This window comes from Sus scrofa, chromosome 3 (genome assembly GCF_054392235.1).
Source record: "Sus scrofa isolate SSC_HxYL_T2T_F1_AM1 chromosome 3, Sscrofa_HxYL_maternal_Yorkshire_Landrace_v2.0, whole genome shotgun sequence".
NCBI classification, from domain to species: domain Eukaryota; kingdom Metazoa; phylum Chordata; class Mammalia; order Artiodactyla; family Suidae; genus Sus; species Sus scrofa.
In genome coordinates this window covers 6,769,985-6,791,448 of record NC_139385.1, presented here as the reverse complement: position 1 = coordinate 6,791,448, position 21,464 = coordinate 6,769,985, and the positions used below count along the sequence as shown (strand labels likewise).

Here is a 21,464-nt window from a genome sequence, read left to right as displayed (position 1 = left end):
GACAGGAAGTTCTGAGGACTCCTTGCCTGTTAGAGGTCAATGCACACTTATCTAGGTTTCTGAGGCAAAGGGTTATACATCAAATGGAGTATTGAGAGTTTGCACAGTCTAGATACGCATAGAAATGTGGCAGTACCTTATACAGTACTGGAGTGCCTTTCTTCTAAAATAAAATTTCTGGCGTTCCCATCATGGCACAGCAGAAACGAATCCAACTAAGAACCATGAGGTTGTAGGTTTGATCCCTGGCCTTGCTCAGTGGGTTAAGGATCCAGTGTTGCCGTGAGATGTGGTGTAGGGTTCGGATCTGTGGCTGTGGCATAGGCCAGTGGCTACAGCTCCAATTCGACCCCTAGCCTGGGAACCTCCATCAGCCACGGTGCGGCCCTAAAAAGACAGAAAAAAGACAAAAAAAAAAAAATTTCTAAGGACCATCAAATTAGAGCCTTGGAGAGGAGAAGTACACTAAAGTAACCCAGGAGTACTGGACACAGGTAATTGGCCACAAATCTGGTAAGTGGGCTGATTTTTGAAACTTGCATATGATTAAGCCCAAGATAGAAATGTATGTTTCATGAGCAAAAGTGTGAGCAGTTATCAAAGCAATGAATATAGGCCTCATCTGGCATCTTGAGTCGGCTGTCTGTTTCAGATGCCTTCTACATCTTGTCCTAATTTGGCAGGGCTGGTCTTAGAGTGGGGTGTCATAAATAGAAGTGGATACTCACTCAGGAAAGGAGGCCTGCCATGGCCCCTCCAAAAATGACCATAAAGAGTCTTTCATGTGTTACTTTCCCCAGTATATGCATGGCCTCCTGTTTGTGGGTCTTGGGTCCTCTGATCTTCACCCAAAGATAGATCACTCTGATAAACTTCAGAAATAAACTAAAATGCCCTTATAATAATCTGGCTATACTTTAATAATGTAACATAGCAACAGGGAGCCATCTGGGAAGTGACTCTTAGGCAAGTATGTACCAAAAAACCTCAAAGACCACAACCCCACAACTTAGTATCTACTTAGTTAGATATAATTTTCCTTCTCTCTAAAATGACCCTTATTTCTACCAAACAGAGCCAAATGCGGGCTAATTTTTTTGCAAGTTAAGTCTGGTTTCAAGAAACGTGGCCTGTTATTTGCATACGTGTACTTGATCAGGCTGTTCCTTTTAATTTGGCCATGTTAATTCTTCTTATCAGGAACCTCAAATTGAACTTTTAAAAGGCTTCTGAAGGCCAGGAATGACAGCCTGAGGGCTTGCCATCAGATTCTGCCCGTGATCTCTATACACCTGCAAGAACTCCTCTCTTCCTGAGGTCTCCCAAATAACTTAACATTTCCTGTAATTGCCAGGAGGTAGCCATCCTTATTCATCCGGCTGCTGGGACCTGACAAAAGTTTCCAGTTTATGGAGGGATCAGAGAAAAGCAACGTTTCAATACTGCTTACAGCGTTCATGTCATGGAGTTCCCATTGGGGATCAGCGGAAACAAATCCAACTAGGAACCATGAGGTTGCAGGTTCGATCCCTGGCCTCACTCAGTGGGTTAAGGATCCAGCATTGTTGTGAGCTGTGGTGTAGGTCACAGACACAGGTCAGATCCCACGTTGCTGTGGCTGTGGTGTAGGCCGGCAGCTACAGCTCCGATTGGACCCCTAGCCTGGGAACCTCCATGTGCCACAGGTGCAGCCCTAAAGAGACAAAAAAGACAACAACGACAAACAAAACCTACAAAGTTTATGTCATAATGTGTTGAAGGGGAATAATTCCTTATAGCTGGAAATTAAAAATTAAACAGCCCTGTGTAAGTAATTCTTGATAGTCTTTTGTAGCAGTTTATGAAGCCATAGGGTTTACTATTAGAATGCCTTCATTTCTCCCCCAGTTCAGCTATATGATTTGAAAATTATCAGAAAAATTCTTGCAAAAGGTCCTGTCTCTAGATCTTTTGGAAGGGAAATATTTTTGCAAAAAGCATCCGTGTACAACAATAAATATCTATAATTGACAAGAGATGTAAAAAGTCACCGTGAAAGAACTGATTACAAATAAACTGGGGTAAGGAAAAAAAAAAACTAAAAAAAAACACGAAAAAAACCCAAATTGAAAAAAAAACAAATAAATTTGGTTATTGTTGTAAGACAAAACTTTTAAAGACAATAAAGCAGATTTTATGATGGGGAGCGTTAAGCCAGGACATTTTCAACTTTTTAGAAATTTTATATAAATTCTGGAACACTTATTTAGTTTGTTTTTTGTTTGTTTGTTTGTTTGTTTGTCTTTTTGCGTTTTCTAGGGCCAGTCCCATGGCATATGGAGGTTCCCAGGCTAGGCATTGAATTGGAGCTGCAGCTGCCGGCCTACACCACAGCCACAGCAACTCAGGATCTGAGCCGCATCTGTGACCTACACCACAGCTCACGCCAACACTAGATCCTTAACCCACTGAGCAAGGCCAGGGATTGAACCCGCAACCTCATGGTTCCTAGTCAGATTCGTTAACCACTGCGCCACGATGGGAACTCCTGGAACATTTATATTTATGGCATTTACCCATACCATATAACCTAAGAGGGCTTATCACTACTGTTTTGACAATGCATCCTGTGTAACTGAACATGCCAAATAAACATCATTAGCTTAATGTCCTATTACAGGATACTTTAGGGGCCCTCTGAAGCCCCCCAAAGTTAGCCAGATGTTAAAAGAATTTCATATATAGTTCAATCTTTGGGAAATTTGACAAAAATAAAAAATTATTAAAAGATTTGGTCAAGTAGTATCAGAGGACACTGTGAAATAATACTTAACCAAAGTAACAACAAAAGATTTCAAACACAAATACAAAAATTGCTCAAAATGTCAGGAAAGAGAATCTGTTATCAAAAGCAGCTCAATATTCCTTCAAATGTTTGTCCTCTTACCAGAGAGAGAAAAACACACTCCAGTCTTGCCCCAGCTTACTTTTAATATGACAATTCATTCATTCAATAAAATTCAATCTAATCTTAGCTATTCCTGACCATGCACAAGGCTCCTTTCTCAGGGCTCCTTTTCCAGAAATCTTCCATATTGTGTGACCTTAGTATTTTCTATATTCATATTAGTGTGTGACCTCTTTTTTTTTTTTTCTCAATTAGAAATAATCAGCTTTTGGACAAAATTGCTTTCTTTTCCCATAACAAATGTACTTCTATTCCTCTTATTCTCTTTTACTGAAAACACACATTCCACTTTCCTTGCACAACTAATTACACAAATTATGATTTTTTTACCCTTAAAACCTTAATCTGGGAGTCCCCATTGTGGCTCAGTGGTTAATGCATCTGACTAGTATCCATGAGGATGCGGGTTCAATCCCTGGACTTGCTCAGTGGTTAAGGATCCAGTGTTGCCGTGAGCTGTGGTGTAGGTCAAAGATGTGGCTTGGATCCTGGGTTGCTGTGGCTGTGGTGTAGGCCAGCAGCTGCAGCTCTGATTCGTCCCCTAGCTTGGGAACCTCCATATGCCCCAAGTGAGGCCCTGAAAAAAAGCAACAAAACAAAACAAAACCATTTGGGTTCTGGCTGGGTTTAAGTCATAAGTGTTGTCAGTTTTAGCGTGGCTGCAGTGGCTGATGGCTTGATGACGGCAACAGTCTTTGTTTACTAAAATGGCAGGGGACATTCTTGGTCCTCAAATGAATTCCAATCATTTAACTTGAGTCAGCAGAACTGTGAAGATCCAAGGTACCAAAAATCTAGTCAAACTTTTTTAGATAGACAATCCTAAAACAATGATTCCTTAAGTGTTCCCCCAAACACTCTTATCTCATGCATACTGAATTTCCTTGAAAGTTTCAATATGTCAAGTTCTTTTTCTTGTTGATGAAGTTTCTAACAGGGATAATTATTTAAACTCTGGTAAACCAAGTTTTTGTAAAAATATCAATAAACATCGATGCCTCTAGAGACATGTCTTTATTAATTAAACCAACAAAACTGTAACTGAGCAGGGCCCCATGGGGCTCCCGGGCACAAAAGCCTTTCTGTGTCCCTGATTTCTTATTTTTAGGAAATGAGCCTCTTTCAGCCTCCATAGCCTTCCATGGAGTTCCAAGGGGACAGGTTCAGACAATTACTGAGCAGGGATGAGCCTGATGCAAAAACAAAAGTACAGGGAGTTCCCTTCAGGGCTCAGAGGTTAGTGAACCCGACTAGGATCCATGAGGTTGCAGTTTCAATCCCTGGCCTCGCTCAGTGTGTTAAGAATCCGGTGTTGCCATGAGCTGTGGTGTAGGTCAGCAATGATAGCCTGAGAACTTCCATTTGCTGTAAGTGCTGCCATAAAAAGCAAAAAGGAGAAAAAAAAAAAGAAAGAAACAGTACAGCCTGTGGCAGTGAGGCAGAATATTCACTCAGGTCGTCAGTGCAGGAGCATTGGCTTTGATGCATTCTTTGATATGGCCGCTGATGAACGGTTTTTGGCTTAAGGGCCCCAGGGAGTAACATCCCTGCAGGCCTTGTTTACTGAGCAAGTGTACCGTGGCTCAGATGGACAGGAATCCCTAATCCCCTGTGAGGTTTTTTGTGTTTTTTTTTTTTTGTCTTTTTGCTATTTCTTGGGCTGCTCCTGTGGCATGTGGAGGTTCCCAGGCTAGGGGTCCAATCGGAGCTGTAGCCACTGGTCTACGCCAGAGCCACAGCAACGCAGGATCCGACCTCGTCTGCAACCTACACCACAGCTCACGGCAACACCGGATCGTTAACCCACTGAGCAAGGGCAGGGACTGAACCCGAAACCTCATGGTTCCTGGTCGGATTCGTTAAAACCACTGTGCCACAGCGGGAACTCCCCCTGTGAGTTCTGTTTGTGAGAAGAAAAGGACAAAGAAACTATGAGACTTATGGGACATTTCCACCCCTAAGACCCTATTGGACAAGGATGGATACAGGTCATTGAACAAGGCCAATGGGAGAAAACCACATCTTTCTGTACCCCACCCCCATCATTAAGGAAGAAAAGCTCCTATAGGACAATACAGAAAGGGGGCACTTCTCCCCCCTCCCAAGAACCCTGGGAGCTATTTGCTTTTCTTTAATAAAGACTTTGCTTGCTTGCTGCCTGTGTGTTCGCAGGGTTCATTCCTCTGACTTCGTGAACAAGAACACAGATTCTGGTATCATCTTTCCAATCTCATCAGAAGAATCCTGGTTCCCTCTCAAGGGACACACATAATAATAAAGACATTTTATACCCCTAAGAGAAATCTTAGACACCTGATGCTTCTTTTAGAAATGAATGCTTTAAAATGTCATGGTTTGGAGCCCTTCCTGGTGCTTCTCCCTCGTTGGATTGCACCCTAAACACAATCATCTGTAAACTAAAGTTTAGGCACCCTGAGCACAATTGCCCATGGGGTAAAGATTATTGGTACATGAAGTTTTTCAGGCGTGTTCCTAGTTTTGCTGCCAAAACTCAGCCTTTGTTCACCATTGCCGAATAGAAATGCAGAGACAATTTTGGGTGAAGGAGAAAAGGGTAGCTTTATTACTTTCCAGGAAAAGGGGGCCACAGCAGGCTAATGCTTTAAAGACTGCTCACTTTGGGAGAGATTAGGAGGTGGAGATTAGTTTGGGGAGTGGAAAATAGAGCCACAGATAAGGATCAGGGTAGAGGCAAGCTTGCATTGTCTTTCAAAGCTGATGTTTAGTGAACTCAGGACAGATTCTGGTGCTGATTCCAGAAATTCCTTCATCAAGTCGTTCTGCAGAAAGGCTCAAAGATATTGTGTATATTCCTTGAAGAGGAACCAGGACCCCTTGTCGGTTACAGTTTGTTCTGTTCTCTGATCCACAGGACCTATTTGCAAGGATGGTTATTCTGGGCAATAACTCGGAAGGCCATCACAAGCATCACACCAAGATCATGATCAAAGGAGCTTCCAGGAGGAAGATTCTCCCAAAGAAAGAAGAATGTTTTTCCCAATGCTGATTCTTATCAGAAACCCAGTTTTTCTCCTTGTAGACTATAAAACTCCAGACAATTCTACTCCAGGGCACGTTCTTCGAGGCATTAGCCTGCTGGGGCCTCCTTTCCCTGGCAAAGCAATAAAAAGTGTCTTTTTCTCCTTCACCCAAAACTCTTCTTTCTGTGTTTCTGGAACTGACAGCACTTAATGACTTCAATTGAGCCAGAGCCCGGGTTGGGACTTTTTTAAATTTAAATTAATGATTTTGGAGTTCCCGTCGTGGCGCAGTGGTTAACGAATCCGACTAGGAACCATGAGGTTGCGAGTTCGGTCCCTGCCCTTGCTCAGTGGGTTAACGATCCGGCGTTGCCGTGAGCTGTGGTGTAGGTTGCAGACGCGGCTCGGATCCCACGTTGCTGTGGCTCTGGCGTAGGCCGGTGGCTACAGCTCCGATTCAACCCCTAGCCTGGGAACCTCCATATGCCGCGGGAGCGGCCCAAGAAATAGCAACAACAACAACAACAAAAGACAAAAGACAAAAAAAAAAAATAAATAAATTAATTAATTAATTAATGATTTTAATTATCAAAAAAACCCACAAGAGAACTATAATGCACACAGAGTGGAGGAGGTTATTTGCAATCATATATCTAACAAAGAAATTATATCCAGAATATACAAAGAAGGGTTATAAACGAATGAAACAAAGGCAAAAGTGAAATATAAACATGAGTCAAAGGATTTAAATAGGCATTCACAAATAAAGTTATCTAAGTGGTAGCAAAGCATATCTTATTATTTATCATCAGGGAAATGCACATTAAAATATACTAAGCTACTCCTACAAACCCACCTAAATTTCTAAAATTTAAAAAATCTGACAGTTACCTGTTAATGAAGAAATAATGCAACAGGATCTTTCAACAGCATTGATGGTAGTTCAGACTGGTAAAATCACTTTGGAAACTGTAAAGTAATACCAATAAAGCTGAGTATATGCATACACAATGGCTTGGTAAGTTTAGTCCTTGCTAAATATATAAGAGAATGCACACATATTGTACCAAAGGACATGCACACAAAGCAATGACTTCAATCTGGCCAGAACCCAGGTTGGGACTTGAACCCATGTGCTGGAACTGAACCCAGCCTAAACCCAGATTAGGACTTGAACCCATGGTTTTTTATTCTTTCATTTTTATAAAATAAAATTTATTTTTAAAATTATTTTATTTTTATAAAGTAAAATTTATTTTTAAAATTATTTTATTTTTATAAAGTAAAATTTATTTTCAAAATTATTTTATTTTTATAAAGTAAAATTTATTTTTAAAATTATTTTATTTTTATAAAGTAAAATTTATTTTCAAAATTATTTTATTTTTATAAAGTAAAATTTATTTTTAAAATTATTTTATTTTTATTAAGTAAAATTTATTTTTAAAATTATTTTATTTTTATAAAATAAAATTTATTTTTGCCTTTTTTATTTTTAGGGCCATACCCACGGCATATGGAGGTTCCCAGGCTAGGGGTCAAATCAGAGCTACAGCTGCAGGCCTACGCCACAGCCACAGCAATGTGGGATCTGAGCCCTATCTGCAGCTTACAGCACAGCTCAGAGCAACCCCAGATCTTTAACCCACTGAGCAAGGCTAGGGATCAAACTCGCATCCTCACGGATGCTAGTCAGGTTCGTTAACCACTGAGCCAGGATGAGAACTCCTCATCCCCTTTTCTTCTTTTTCTTTCTTTTTTTTTTTTTTTTTTTTTTTTGGTCTTTTTGCCTTTTCTAGGGCCACTCCCGAGACATATGGAGGCTCCCAGGCCAGGGGTTGAATCAGAGCTGTGGCCACCATCCTACATCAGAGCCACAGCAATGCAGGATCTGAGCTGCATCTGTGAGTCACACCAAAGCTCACGGCAATGCTGGATCCTTAACCCACTGAGCGAGGCCAGGGATCGAACCCGCAACTTCACGGTTCCTAGTCGGATTCGTTAATCACGGCGCCACGGATGGGAACGCCACATCCCCTTTTTTCTGATAAGCATTCCCTTCCTGAAATTTGCATGTGGGAAAGAGGGCCTAGGTAAGAGTTCCCAGAGAGGATCAGGTAGAACATTTATTTACACCTCATAAAAGGGCATAGAAGGAGAAAGGCAAGTTCCTCCTAGGAGGAGACTTGTGACATTAAGGAAAGATTTTTTTCCCCCCACAGAAGCCTCTTAAGATGAAGAGGGGAGATTAGGGAGTGCTCAGGAAGAAGCTGGTGTGATTTGAAGGTTTGTGGAGCCACAACTCTGGTCCTATAAAAACCTCAAGTTGTAAAGGAAGGACAGGTGTGTTTAATTCCTGAAAGACTTGAGTTGCCACCTAAAAGTTACCAAAGGACAGACATACCCAGCCACCCACAGGGGAAGGTTGCTTGTTCCCTCTGGGTACCTTTGCCGTAATGGAGAAGGCGAAAAAAAAAAAATGCTATTCAGCTCTGAATATCAGCTCTGATCAGGAGTTTAGTCGGGCAGGTGACCTTGCATCTTGATAATCCATTGACAGTAACTTCTGAGGAGCTTCCCTGGGTTGAGGAAATTCACGATGATCCTCCCTTCAGCCTTGACCTCAAGAGGACCCCCTACAACCTAGGTGGTGGTCCCATTTCTAAGGGTAACCTTGTCCTCCTCTCTCGACAGTGGATTACTTGAATGAGTCCTCAAATAAAGGAGGAAGCGGGGAGCAATAATTATGTCAGCCTCAAGAGTTTTTTGTTTTGGCCACCTGTTCTATCCCCAACTTTTCATTAGCCTGGTACAACAAGTCTTCCAAGGAGGCTATTTTGGAATCTTTAAATCTTTGGGGCTTTTGCATACCAATTAAAATAGGCACAACAGGTGAAGCTCAGAGAGCTCCAAAATGTTAACATCTAGAGGTAATTTCAATTCAACGGACCCAAGGAGCTAGCCCTCCCCATATTTTCTCGGGCTCATCTAATTTTAGAAAAAAGAACCTCTCTTACCACTGCTCTTGGCAGTAGACCTTGCAGACAGGGATGCAGGAGACGGACGGAGAGGGTGACAATCCTTTCCTTCCGCCAGCTTTCTCTAACTGCGCATGCGTGGGGACGCCAGGCACGCTCTACCTGGACCATTTCCACGTGGGATGCCCTCGACTTCCCAATTAAGTACGTGGAAGCATCAGTCCCACAGGTGTGCTACATAAACCCAGCTGGGATTCCCGCAGGTGGATGACCTTCAGGGAGGTGTTTGGCCCCTGAGGCACAATTCCCATTATGAATTTGGCATCTGACTTCAGATCTGAGATATGACTTTTTTTTTTTTTTTTTTTTTTGTCTTTTTACCTTTTTCTAGGGCCGCTCCCGCGGCATATGGAGTTCCCAGGCTAGGGGTCGAATCGGAGCTGTAGCCACCGATCTACACCAGAGCCACAGCAACGTGGGATCCCAGCCGTGTCTGCAACCTACACCACAGCTCACGGCAACGCGGGATCGTTAACCCACTGAGCAAGGCCAGGGATTGAACCCGCAACCTCATGGTTCCCAGTCGGATTCATTAACCACTGGGCCACGACGGGAACTCCTGAGATATGATCTTAACCACTCCCTGAGGACAGTGTGGTGGGTCAGATGTGTGCTGCTTTTGTTGCCAAAACTCAGACTCTGTCCACATGGAGACAGAGTTTGAGGCAAAGGAGAAAAAAAAATAGATTTATTGCCTTCTCAGGCAAAGGAGGCCAAGCCAGCTAACACCCTCAAAAACGGGCCCCCTTTGGGAGAGACTAGGAAGTGGTTTTATAGTTGGGGAGTGGAAAATAGGGCTACAGTAAGGATCAGGATAGAGGCAAGCTTGTGTTTTTCTTCAAAGTGCTTGCTTAGTGGCCCAGGGACTGGTTCTGGTGGGCCAGGAATGAAGGATGTTTGATAAGGTCTTCCATTTGTTGGGGGCTTTAGTTCTGCAGAAGAACTCAAGCATCTTGTGGAGGTCCCATTTGCCAGTGAAATGAGAGACTGAATTACTCAACTCCAAAGAATAAGGGAAATTTGCTTCTTCTGCCGCAAGATGTCCCTGGGTGACAGAGAACCGAGTGTCTGAGGCTCCATCCTGGGGAAGAGCAGCAACCCTACAGGAATCCTGCCACAAAGAGGAAGTTCACTCTGGGAGTTCCCGTCGTGGAGGTTAATGAGGCCCATTTTCTAAAACTAAGAAATGGGGGGAGAAAGGCTTGTGCCAAGGAGCCCACAGGGCCCTGCTAGATTTCACTTCTGAGTCTAGGTCCCCAACGAGCTAGAGATCCATTCAACTCTTTTTTTTTTTTTTTCTGAGCAGATAACGATTTTTGTCCCCTAATTTAACCCAAATTTAACAAAAAGCTGCTACCTATATTTCCCAGACCTTCTGCCAGAACCCTCTAAGTCCCTGCCTAGGAAATGCATTATTGTCCCTTCAGACTCCCTTTTTTTGGGGGGGGGGGGGAAGGTGGGCTGCACCCAAGGCAAGCACAAGTTCCCAACCAGGGATAGAAACAGTGACACAGCTATAGCTAGAGCCACAGCACTGACAAAGCTGGATCCTTAACTCTTTGAGCCATGAGGGAATCTCCCAGACTCCAAGCATTAAAGCAAAATAGCTCAAATAAAATGTTTAGGATCTAGACAGTAGATTTGCACAGGACATATCTACTCAATAGTTTGTAATAACCTATATGGGAAAAAAAATAATGGCTGTATTTATATGTATGATCAATCTTTGCTGTACGCCTGAAGTTAACACAACATTGGAAATCAATTATACTTCAATAAAATTAAATTTAAAAATATTAAAATCTTTAGGATCAGCATATGAAAACAGCGAGACTCCGAGAGCAGATATGAGAACTCACTGGAAAACCTCAGCAGCCCGAGATGTTGGTGGGGCTCTAAGGGCCTGTGCTGGTACCAAAAACCCACTTGAGAAAGACCCCGGGGAGGGGGGGGTCTGATATCCTGCCGACTCTGCCATGCAAATATTGATGAAAACTTCACTGATGGTCAATCAGAAAAAGAAAATTCTATTTGAGCCAATCTGAGGATCATAACCTGAGGGAGAGCCCTTCAGGAAGCTCTGAGAACTGCTCTGCCCATTTCAGGTCAAAGCACAGTTATACCTGCTTTTGAGACAAAGGGTTATACATCAAATGAGGTGTTGATGGTTGACACAACCCAGATCTGCACAAAGTGAGCAGCCAGTTGTCACGACCCCTTGCAATATGGAGCGGGAATGTTTTCTCCTAAGAAAGGTATCTTGCTGAAGCTAAGAGGAATCGTTCTTGACGCCTGATCGGGTATTCTCGTGTCTTCTAAGCAGGTCTGGTTAATACAGATGCACAACGCATACTAAAGGGGGGGCGGTGGGGTGGAACTTTTTTTGGTCCTGCTTTAAAGATCGGTTGGTTTTATTGTATGTTATGGACATGCCATGACACGTTTATCCATCATCCATTGATCTGCCCTGTTTGCACCCTTTGGCTACTGTGAATAGTGCTGCTTCAAAGATGTGCATTCTTGTATTTCTTTTGGAAAGCAGTTTTCAAGTCTCTTAGTTTTAGTTCCACCTGGAAGTGAAACTATTGGGTCATATGGTAATTCCTGGCTAACCTTTCTAAGGAGCTCTTTCCTTCACATGGCACACCAGATTCCAACCTCATCAGCAATGAACAAGGGTTCTAATTTCCCCACATTCTCAGCAACACATGCTCATATGTATATATAAAATCATCAAAGTGGTTGCAAAGTAGTAAAATTCCCGGAATTTTGACGCTGCGCTACCCCAGAGACACAATGTTTAAAAATTTGTGACAATATGCCTGAGCTAGAGGGTGACAAGCAAACTGCAGTTGGGAACCTGGCCCAGGAGGCCCCTGAGCTCGCTATGGTCTCCAGGCACCCCTGTGCTCTTTGCTGTGTAGACAGCTGGTGAGTAGGGAACCACAGGATGTGACTCATGAGTGGGCCCTGTGTGAGTTATGCAACCCCCCTCAGCCTCAGGCGCCTCATCTAGTGAAGTCGTGTTAGATGTTATGTGTTTCCCCCTTGCTGTACAGTGGGAAAATAAAAAAATAAAATAAATAAATAAAAGAAAAGAAAAGAAAAGAAAATTTAAAAAATTTAAAAAAAAATAAAATCATGAAGACAAAAAACAAAACAAAACAAAAAAAAGATGTTATGTGTTTCCCTCCTCAAGGAGCCCAGACTGGACCAGACTCTGGTCCAGGACCTGAGGGGCTTGAGGCCTGGATCTGCAAGTCGCCCCCTGGTGGTTTCGAGTGAAGGGAACCTGTGACCTTGCCCAGTCAGCTGCCTGACCCTTCACGGGCCCTGTAGTAGTGTTCCCTCATAGGAGCTCCTAAACGCTTCAACCAGCAACTAAAACAGTCAATCATAAATATGACAAGTTATGGAATAGATTTTTTGTTAGCCAGAGGAGGAAGTGTCAGTTCCATTGTAGCTGAAAAATAATTAAAATGCGGAAGTCTGCTGACACAGAACTCTTTTGTCCCCTTCTTTTTACATATTTAAATGGCTTTTTTTTTCAATTCCATTCCCCTCCTGGATGCCCTCCGCTTTCTACATGGGTTCTCCACATCCTATTTTCCTCTGGCTGCCCTCCCCAGGCCACCCCCTTCTAAGTGGACAGCCTTCTCACCTTCTCTGGGTCCCCACACCCGTGCCAGGCTGCCATCCATCCATGTGGACACCCTCCCCTCCCCCCTTGGTCTCTGACTTGGAGCCACTGTGATCCCTTTTCTGCCCTGCCCTGCAGTGTGTGGCTTCACATCTCCTGTGCCCCACCTTCTGGTTTAGGACTGGATTATCCTGGAAGGGAAGGTGAGGCAGGGAAAGAGAAGGGGAAGGATGGAGCATAATAGGAAAAGGAAGAGCCCCCCGTGAAACTGATGCGTGCTGGTAGCCGCTTTACCCAATGGTTGATCAGGTAACTATCTTTTAAAAAATTTTTTTTAATTTTATTGGAATGCAGTTGACTTACCAAGTTGGATTAATTTCAGGCACGTAGCAAAGTACATCAGTTATATACATGCATATAATTTCCATTGTTTTTCAGATTCTTTTCCCGCACAGATTACACAATACTGAGTGGAGTTCCCTGTGCTATACAGTAGGTCGTTATGACCCATCTATTCTATAAATAGCAGGGTGGATATATCAATCCCAACCCATTAGTTTATCCCCCTCCACATTTCCCCTTTGGTAATCATAAGTTTGGTTTCGAAATCTTGGAGTCTGTTTCTGTTTTGTAAGTTCTATTGTATCATTTTTATTAGAGTCCACATATTAGTGATTTCATATCATATTTGTCTTTGCCTGAATTACTTCACCACTCAACCATCTTTAATCCTTGTTCCTTGTGTGGTGAAGATGGAATGCAAAGAGGCCAAAGAAAACCTTTATCCTGGCTTGTGGAAACATGAGCAGAGATGAAATCAAAGTATGAAATCGAAACTAATCCTGTAATAATGTCTCAGTTGAATTCTACCAAAAATATATTCTCCCAAAAAGGTAGACCCAAACTATGGACTTACACCCTAATGCATAAGCAGTGGGCCAAGTCAGAGGGGATTCACTCTTATTATTGAATATATCAAATAGGGATTTTGAAAAAGGCCCCACCTACCAGTGATTGTGATGGTCAGAAGCCTTAGGTACTGGTTCTCCCTGATTCAGTGTATCCATTTCCCCTAAGGTATAGGAATGTATCAGATAATACCTTGTAAAAGATTTATAAGGTGTATCAATGTTTATACATACTTTATAAAAGATAACACTGTATAAAAGAGGTGTTCATTGTCTTGTTCAATAACATGCTTCAGTGTGTTCACAACAAAATCTGTAATATTAATGGCGTTACTGCATAGAAATTCTTTTTCTCATTAAAGTTTGTTGATAAAATCGTTGAGGAATTTTCCATCTTGGTCAGAGCTCAGGAAAAGTAGATGATGCTGATGGGGGTGGGTGGCTAAGGTCCTAGGGGAAGCACATGAGCTGAGTCTACACATCCAGTACTTATCAGTAACCTTCTTATATGGCACAGTGTATGACACACTGAGAAAGCAAATGAATGTATAGAATCCTTAGTCATCCCTCAAGGGCAGTAGGTGAAGCCCATCTTTATTTCTGGGCTTTTTTTTACAAAGTCAATCAAAGTTCTCTGAACGACTGAGATACAGCTGCTTGAACAAAGATCAAGTCCTTTGGGAAATTCAGGCTCCGCTTAAGGTCCCATCGCTGGGCACAACCATTAGAACAATGGGTTCTTTCTGTGGCACAAATCCATGAAGGCTTAATTTCAAGGGCATCTGAAACTGTTGAACAAGCACCACCAATAAGAAAATCAAAGTGGACAAGCTACATAATTGATAACCATTCCTTACTATAAAAAGCTACTTTTAGTATCATGTGTCTTTTTTTTAAAACTATCAATTCAGTGTGTTTAATAGATATAGGGATCATCAAATGATATTGAATTGAAATGTTTTGTGTCTTTTGGGGAATTGGTTTATGTAACTTATGTTACAAAAAATATATGTTGTTTGCAGTGTGTGCTTATCCCCATCGAAAACTAAACAAATTGTCCTCTTTCATTGAGATATAACTGACTTAACAACAGTACATAAGTATCATGTGCACAACATAGTGATTCGACTTACGTATATTGTGAAACGACTCATGCGACAAGTTAACATTCATCATCTCGTGCAGATAGAAAGATAAAATAATAAAAAAAAATTTTTTTTCTTTGAGTGAGAACTCTTAGGATCTACACTCCTATACCATACAGAAAGGCTGACTCTAGTCATCACATTTTACCTTATATCCCTAGTACTTATGAACCTTATAACTGGAAGTATCTTTTGATGAGCTTCTCTCAATTTCCCCTTCTTATCTTTGATACTCTGTACTTATTCTATAAACTGTGTAAGTGGGATCCTTCACATCTGCAGCAATGCTTTCAATCAGGGCTTCTCGCTTTAGCTGCACGAGACCCAATGGGGCTGTTTTGAATGCCACACTCTGGGAGAGGCATTTTAGACTGTCTGACATGACCAGGCATCAGGATTTTTTAAAGCACCGCAGTCATTTCTTCATACAAACAGTGCCTGAAAATGACTGTATGGAGAATTTCCATAAGTTCGGGTGGAGAGGAGCCTCCCTGAACCACCATGACCCAGGAATAACTGTATTGCTGACTGTGCACACCCTTCCCTTCCTTCCAGTGGACTTGAAACTGAATTGAAAATGTTGCTCACCTTCAGCGGACTGACTATAATGCTGTCAATCTAACTGTGTTTACTTTAGACGACCTGTAGAATTGGGTTTTTATACAGGTACAGACTTAACCTTCCAGAGCTGAAGGACAAAGGTCACAGATAAGTATGTTCTCTGCGGAGGAGAACAAATTGTTTCTTTAATGGAACATACCTGTCTATCTATCAATCAAACTATTATCTTCTACCTATTGAAGGAGAAGGAGACAAAGAGAACTTGCCCTCAGTTTAACACTCCCAATAAAACAGTATTTATGCAGAATGTTCACTCTCTGACCTGTGTTTCTCAACAAGGTTTGAAGGGGAGGTTCTGCAGGACTCTGACAAGAGCAAGTTTCATGTTCATGATGGCAAACCTCATGCCAATGCAGTTGCGGGGTCCAGTCCCAAAGGGCAGGTAAGTGTAAGGGTTTATGGAGTCCTTGTCCTTCTTACTGAACCTGGTTGCATAACCATACATGAAAACTAATTAGTGAAACACAGAAACCTCAAGAGCTCCGAGTGTGAGGTGTTCACTCTTCAACCAGGCGCATGAGGGTACGTCTGGGGGCTGGTCATTCATCCTGCGGTGGGTACGTTGCTGTGAGGCAGGGATGCTCCAGATCCTGCCCATCCCCCTCCCCCTGCGGGCGCTTTCAGCCGCACTGAGGGGATGCGATGCCTGCTGTTTAAAAGAAACGTTATCCTTAAACACTAAACTTACCTTGAAGGTGGTAACATGCTCTGAAATGCAAGGAGAAAATGAGGTTGGTTGAAGAACATGTGGGTTCCTGCCTCCATGGTCACTTATCTTGGTCACGTGCACATGGAGGAAAGAAGCAGGAAGGTTGCCTCCCAGTACTAAAAGATTATTTTCTCTTATCTTCCCCATCCTTCCTGTCCTCTTGGGTCTCTGTCTTTCCTTCTGTTTGTCTTTCTCAATCTCCCACACATGATTGCTTAGGTCAGAAGATTTACACAAGCATACAATTCTTCTCTAATATAATCAGTGATTTCCTTGTTTCTCTGTTCCACAAGGCTATAAATTTCTTGATGATTATACCCATGTTTCATTCCAATGTGACTCCTTAATACTTAAATATTTTAAGGAATAAAAGCAGATTTGAGGAAAATGATAATGGCACTGAAGGTATGTATAATTTAAAGAGTCCTTAGTTTGCAGGACATTCTGGAATATTTACCAACAATATTCACTTAAGATAATGTGAGAATTAGGAGAAGGGTAGAAACACACTCAGCAACCTGGGGATAACAGCCTGTTCTCACCAAAGAAAGAGACAGCAAATATCCAAACTCCCACACCAAAATAAATAGTAACCCTCCACAAAATACAAAGTATTCTTGCATATAAATAGCCCTCCAAGACTACAGTTTGGTTTCCCTAAACTCACAGAAAAAGAAAAATATGAGCAAGATGAAGAAGCTCAGGAACCATTCCCAGTTAAAAGAATAGGAGAATTCACTTGAAGCAGTAAACAATGAAACAGACTGCTGCAGTCTAATTGACACTGAGTTCAAAGGGGAGAGAGTGAAAATATTGAATGAATTAAGGGTGAATATGAAAGAATTAAGAGCAGATATAGACAGTAATGCAGGTTACTTTAGAAAGGAACTAGAAAATATAAGGAGGCACCAAGAAAAATTGGAAAATTCATTTGCAGAGATGCAAATTGAGCTAAAGGCACTAAAGAGCAGAATAAGTAATGTAGGGGAATAAATTAGTGACTTGGAAGATAGAATAATGGAAATCATGCAATCAGGACAGCAGACAGAAAACCAAATAAAAAAAAAAAACCATGAGAGCAGTATAAGAGATCTATGGGATAATATAAAATGGGACACTCTATGCATAATAGGAATTCCAGGAGGAGAAGAAAAAGAAAAGGGGGTTGAAATATATTTGAAGAAATTGTGCCTAAAAACTTCCTAAATCTAAAGAAAACAGATACCAAGATACAGGAAGCACAGAGGGCCCCAAACAAGTTGAACGCAAACAGGCCCACACCAAGATATATTATAATTAAAATGGCAAAAGTTAAAGATAAAGAGAGGATTCTAAAGGCAGAAAGAGAAACACATAGTGTTAATTATAAGGGAACCCCCATCAGGCTATCAGCTGATTTCTCTACAGAAACACTACGGGTCAGAAGAGAGTGGTAAGATATATTCAAAGTTCCAAAAGGGAAAAAAAATTGCAGCCTAGAATGCTCTATCCAGCAAGAATATCACTTAAAATAGAAGGAGAAATAAAGAATTTCTCCAACCAACAAAAGCTAAAAGAGTACAGCAGTACTAAACCCATTCTAAAAGAAATACTGAAAGAGCATCTCTAAATAAAAAAGAAGAAGAAATAGGAGGGAGGAAATCATAATTGGAAGGCATTCGCTCAAATAAGCCAGTATACAGATCTAAGAGGAAAAAAAAAAAAACCTACTGTAAAAGTGACAGTAAACACAAGAAACAGCAAAAGGACAAACATGAAGATGTTAAAAAATGACTTCAAAATCATAGAATGTGGGGAAGGAAAGTAAGAAAATCTGGATTCTTTTATTTAATAATGTTTTTGAGCCTATATGACTATCAGGCTAAAGCAAGCAAATAGAGGAAGGAGTTACATACTTGAAAAAAAAGGGCAACAACAAATCAAAACCAAACATTACATTCACAAGAACAAAAAATAAAAGGACACAAACATAAAATAAATGGAAATCATCCAACCAAAAAAAAAAGAAAGGAACAAAGGAGAAAAATAGAATCAATTGGAAAACAAGGTTTAAAATGGCAACAAATGAGTATTTATCAATAATTACCTAAAATGTCAATGGACTAAATGCTCCAATTAAAAGAGTGGGAGATTGGATAAAAAAAAAAAAAGGCAAGAGCCTACAATACACTGTCTACAAGAGACTCACCTTAGGGCAAAGGACACACATAGATTGAAAGTGAGGGGATGGGAAAAGATATTTCACACCAATGGAAAAGACAGGAAAGCAGGAGTTGCATTACTTGTATCAGACAAAATAGACTTTAAAATGAAGGCCATAAAGAAAGACAAAAAAGGACATTATTTAATGATAAAAGGATCCATTCAAGAAGATGACATTACAATCCTCAATATATATGCCTCTAATAGAGGAGCACTCAGAAACATACAACAAATACTAACAGATATAAAAGGAGAAACTGATGGAAATACAATAATAGTAGGAGACTTTAACACCCCACTCACATCAATGAACTGATCCTCTAGACAGAAAATCAATAAGGCAACAGAGATCCTAAATGACACAATATAAAACTTGGACTTAGTTGACAATTTCAGGACATTACAACCAAAAAAAAAAATCAGAATATACATTTTTTTCAAATAGATCTGGAACATTCTCAAGGATCAGGGCCCAAAACTAAGCTCAACAAATATAAGAGTATAGAAATTGGAGTTCCTGTCATGGCGCAGTGGTTAACAAATCCGACTAGGAACCATGATGTTGCGGGTTCGATCCCTGGCCTTGCTCAGTGGGTTAATGAGCCGGCATTGCCATGAGCTGTGGTGTAGGTCGCAGATGCAGCTTGGATCCTGCATTGCTGTGGCTGTGGTGTAGGCCTGTAGCAACAGCTCCAATTAGACCCCTAGCCTGGGAACCTCCATATGCCGCGGGAGCAGCCCAAGAAATGGCAAAAAAAACAACAAAAAAAATTATTTCAAGTATCTTCTATGACCACAATGGCATGAAACTAGAACTCAACCACAGCCCATAGTCAAAAAAGAGGAGAAAAACGTGACTACATGGAGACTAAACAACATACAAAAAGCAATGGGTCAATGAGGAAATAAAAAAGGAAATTAGAAATACCTCAAGACAAATGATAATGAAGACAAAACTATTCAAAATCTATGGGATGCCACAAAAGCAGTGCTTAGAGGGAAGTTCTTAGCAATACCGGCTTTTCTCGAAAAAGAAAAATCTCAAATTGACAACTTAACCTACCACCTAAATGAATTAGAAAGAGAAGAACAAACAAAACCTAAAGTCAGCAGAAGGAAGGAAATCATAAAGCTCAGAGAGGAAATCGACAAATAGAGATTCGAAAAAAAATTGAAAAAAAATCCATAAAACCAAAAGATGGTTCTTTGAAAAGGTAAACAAAACTAACATCCCTCTGGGCAGACTCACCAAGAATAGGAGAGAAAAAAACCAAATATTAAAATAAGAAATGAAAATAAACAGATTACCACAGAAATACAAAAAAACCACAAGAGACTACTAAGAACAATTATATGCCAAAAAATTTGACAACCTAGAAGAAACAGACAACTTTCTAGAGACTTACAGTCTGCCAAAACTAAATCAAGAAGAAATAGATCAATTGAACAGACCACTCAGTAGAAATGAAAATGAATCTGTAATAAAACACTCCCTACCTGAAGTTCCTGTTGTGGCTCAGTGGTTAACAAACCTGACTAGGAACCATGAGGTTGTGGATTCGGTCCCTGGCCTCGCTCAGTGGGTTAAAGACCCAGTGTTGCTGTGATTGTGGTGCAGGCTGGTAGCTGCAGCTCCAATTCAACCCCTAGCCTGGGAACCTCCCTTATGCCGTGGGTGCAGCCCTCAAAAGACCAAATAATAAGTAAAAAACAAAACAAAACACTCCGTACAAACAAAAGTCCAGGACCAGACGGCTTCACAGGAGAATTCTACCAAACATACAAAGAGGAATTTATGCCCATCGTTCTTGAACTTTTCCAAAATGTTGAAGAAGAGGGAACACTCGCAAAGACATTCTACGACACCACCATCACCCTAATACCAACACCAGACAAAGATATTACCAAAAAAGAAAATTATTGCAGAAAAAGCCTTTGACAAAATCCAACACCCATTTCTGATAAAAACCCTTCAGAAAGTGGGCACAGAGGGAACCTACCTCAACATAATAAAGGCCACATATGAAAAACCCACAGCTAACATCATTCTCATGGTGAAAAGCTGAAAGAATTTCAACTGAGATCAGGAACAAGGATGTCTGCTCTCACCACTACTCTTCAACATAGTTTTGGAAGTCCTAGCCATGGTAATCAGACATGTAAAGGAAATAAAAGGAGTCCAAATTGTAAAGGAAGAAGTAAAACTATCACTATTTGCAGATGACATGATACTATACCTAGAGAATCCTATAGACTACCAGAAAACTGTTAGAGCTCATCAATGAATTTGGCAAAGTTGCAGGATGCAAAATTAATACACAGACATCGACGGCATTTCTAATACACCAACAACAAAAGATCAGAAAGAGAAATTAGGGAAGCAATCCAATTTACCATCACATCAGAAAGAATAAAATACATAGGAATAAACCTACGTAAAGAGACAAAAGACCTGTACTCTGCAAACTATAAGACATTGATGAAAGAAATCAAAGACAACACAAACAGATGGAAAGACCTACCATGCTCTTGAACTGGAATAGTCAAAATTATCAAAATGACTATACTACCCCAGGCAATCTACAGATTCAATGCAATCTCTCTCACAGTACCAGGGACATTTTTCACAGGACTAGAACAAAATATTTTAAAGTTTGTTTGGAGGCCCAAAAGACCCAGAATAGCCAAAGACATCCTGAAAAAGAAAAATGGAGCCAGAGGAATCAGGCTCCCTGACTTCAGACTATACTACAAAGCAATAATCATCAAAACCATATGGTACTGGCACAAAGACAGAAATATAGATCAGTGAAATAGGAGAGAAAGCCCAGAATTAAACCCACACACCTACAGTCAACTAATCTATGACAAAGGAGGCAAGAATATACAATGGAGAAAGGACAGCTTGTTCAATAAGTGGTGCTGGGAAAACTGAACAGCCACAGGTAAAAGAGTGAAATCAGAACACTTCCTAACACCATACACAAAAATCAACACAAAATGGATTAAAGACCTAGATATAAGACCAGACACTATAAAACTCGTAGAGGAAAACATAGGCCAAACACTCTCAGACATAAACGACAGCAACATCTTCTCAGATCTGCCTCTTGGAATAATGACAATAAAAACAAAAATAAACAAATGGGACTTAATTAAATTAAAAGTTTCTGCACAGCAAAGAAAATCTTAAACAAAAACGAAAAGACAACCCACAGAATGGGAGAAAATATTTGCAAATGAATTGACAAA

The 21,464-nt window shown here is 40.9% G+C and overlaps 1 protein-coding gene across 1 annotated transcript in view; it reads right to left on the bottom strand.

Annotated features, from left to right (window-relative positions):
* Window positions 1-9,059, bottom strand: part of LOC110259857 (cytochrome P450 3A29-like) — a 133,251-nt gene extending 124,192 nt beyond the window's left edge. The window contains exons 1-2 of the mRNA XM_085016564.1: window positions 8,967-9,059; window positions 6,841-6,918 (exon numbers count right to left, since the gene is read on the bottom strand). The gene's annotated coding sequence lies outside the window, so the exon portion shown is untranslated. The remainder of the gene's footprint in view (window positions 1-6,840; window positions 6,919-8,966) is intronic.
* Between the last annotated feature and the right edge of the window lie 12,405 nt (window positions 9,060-21,464).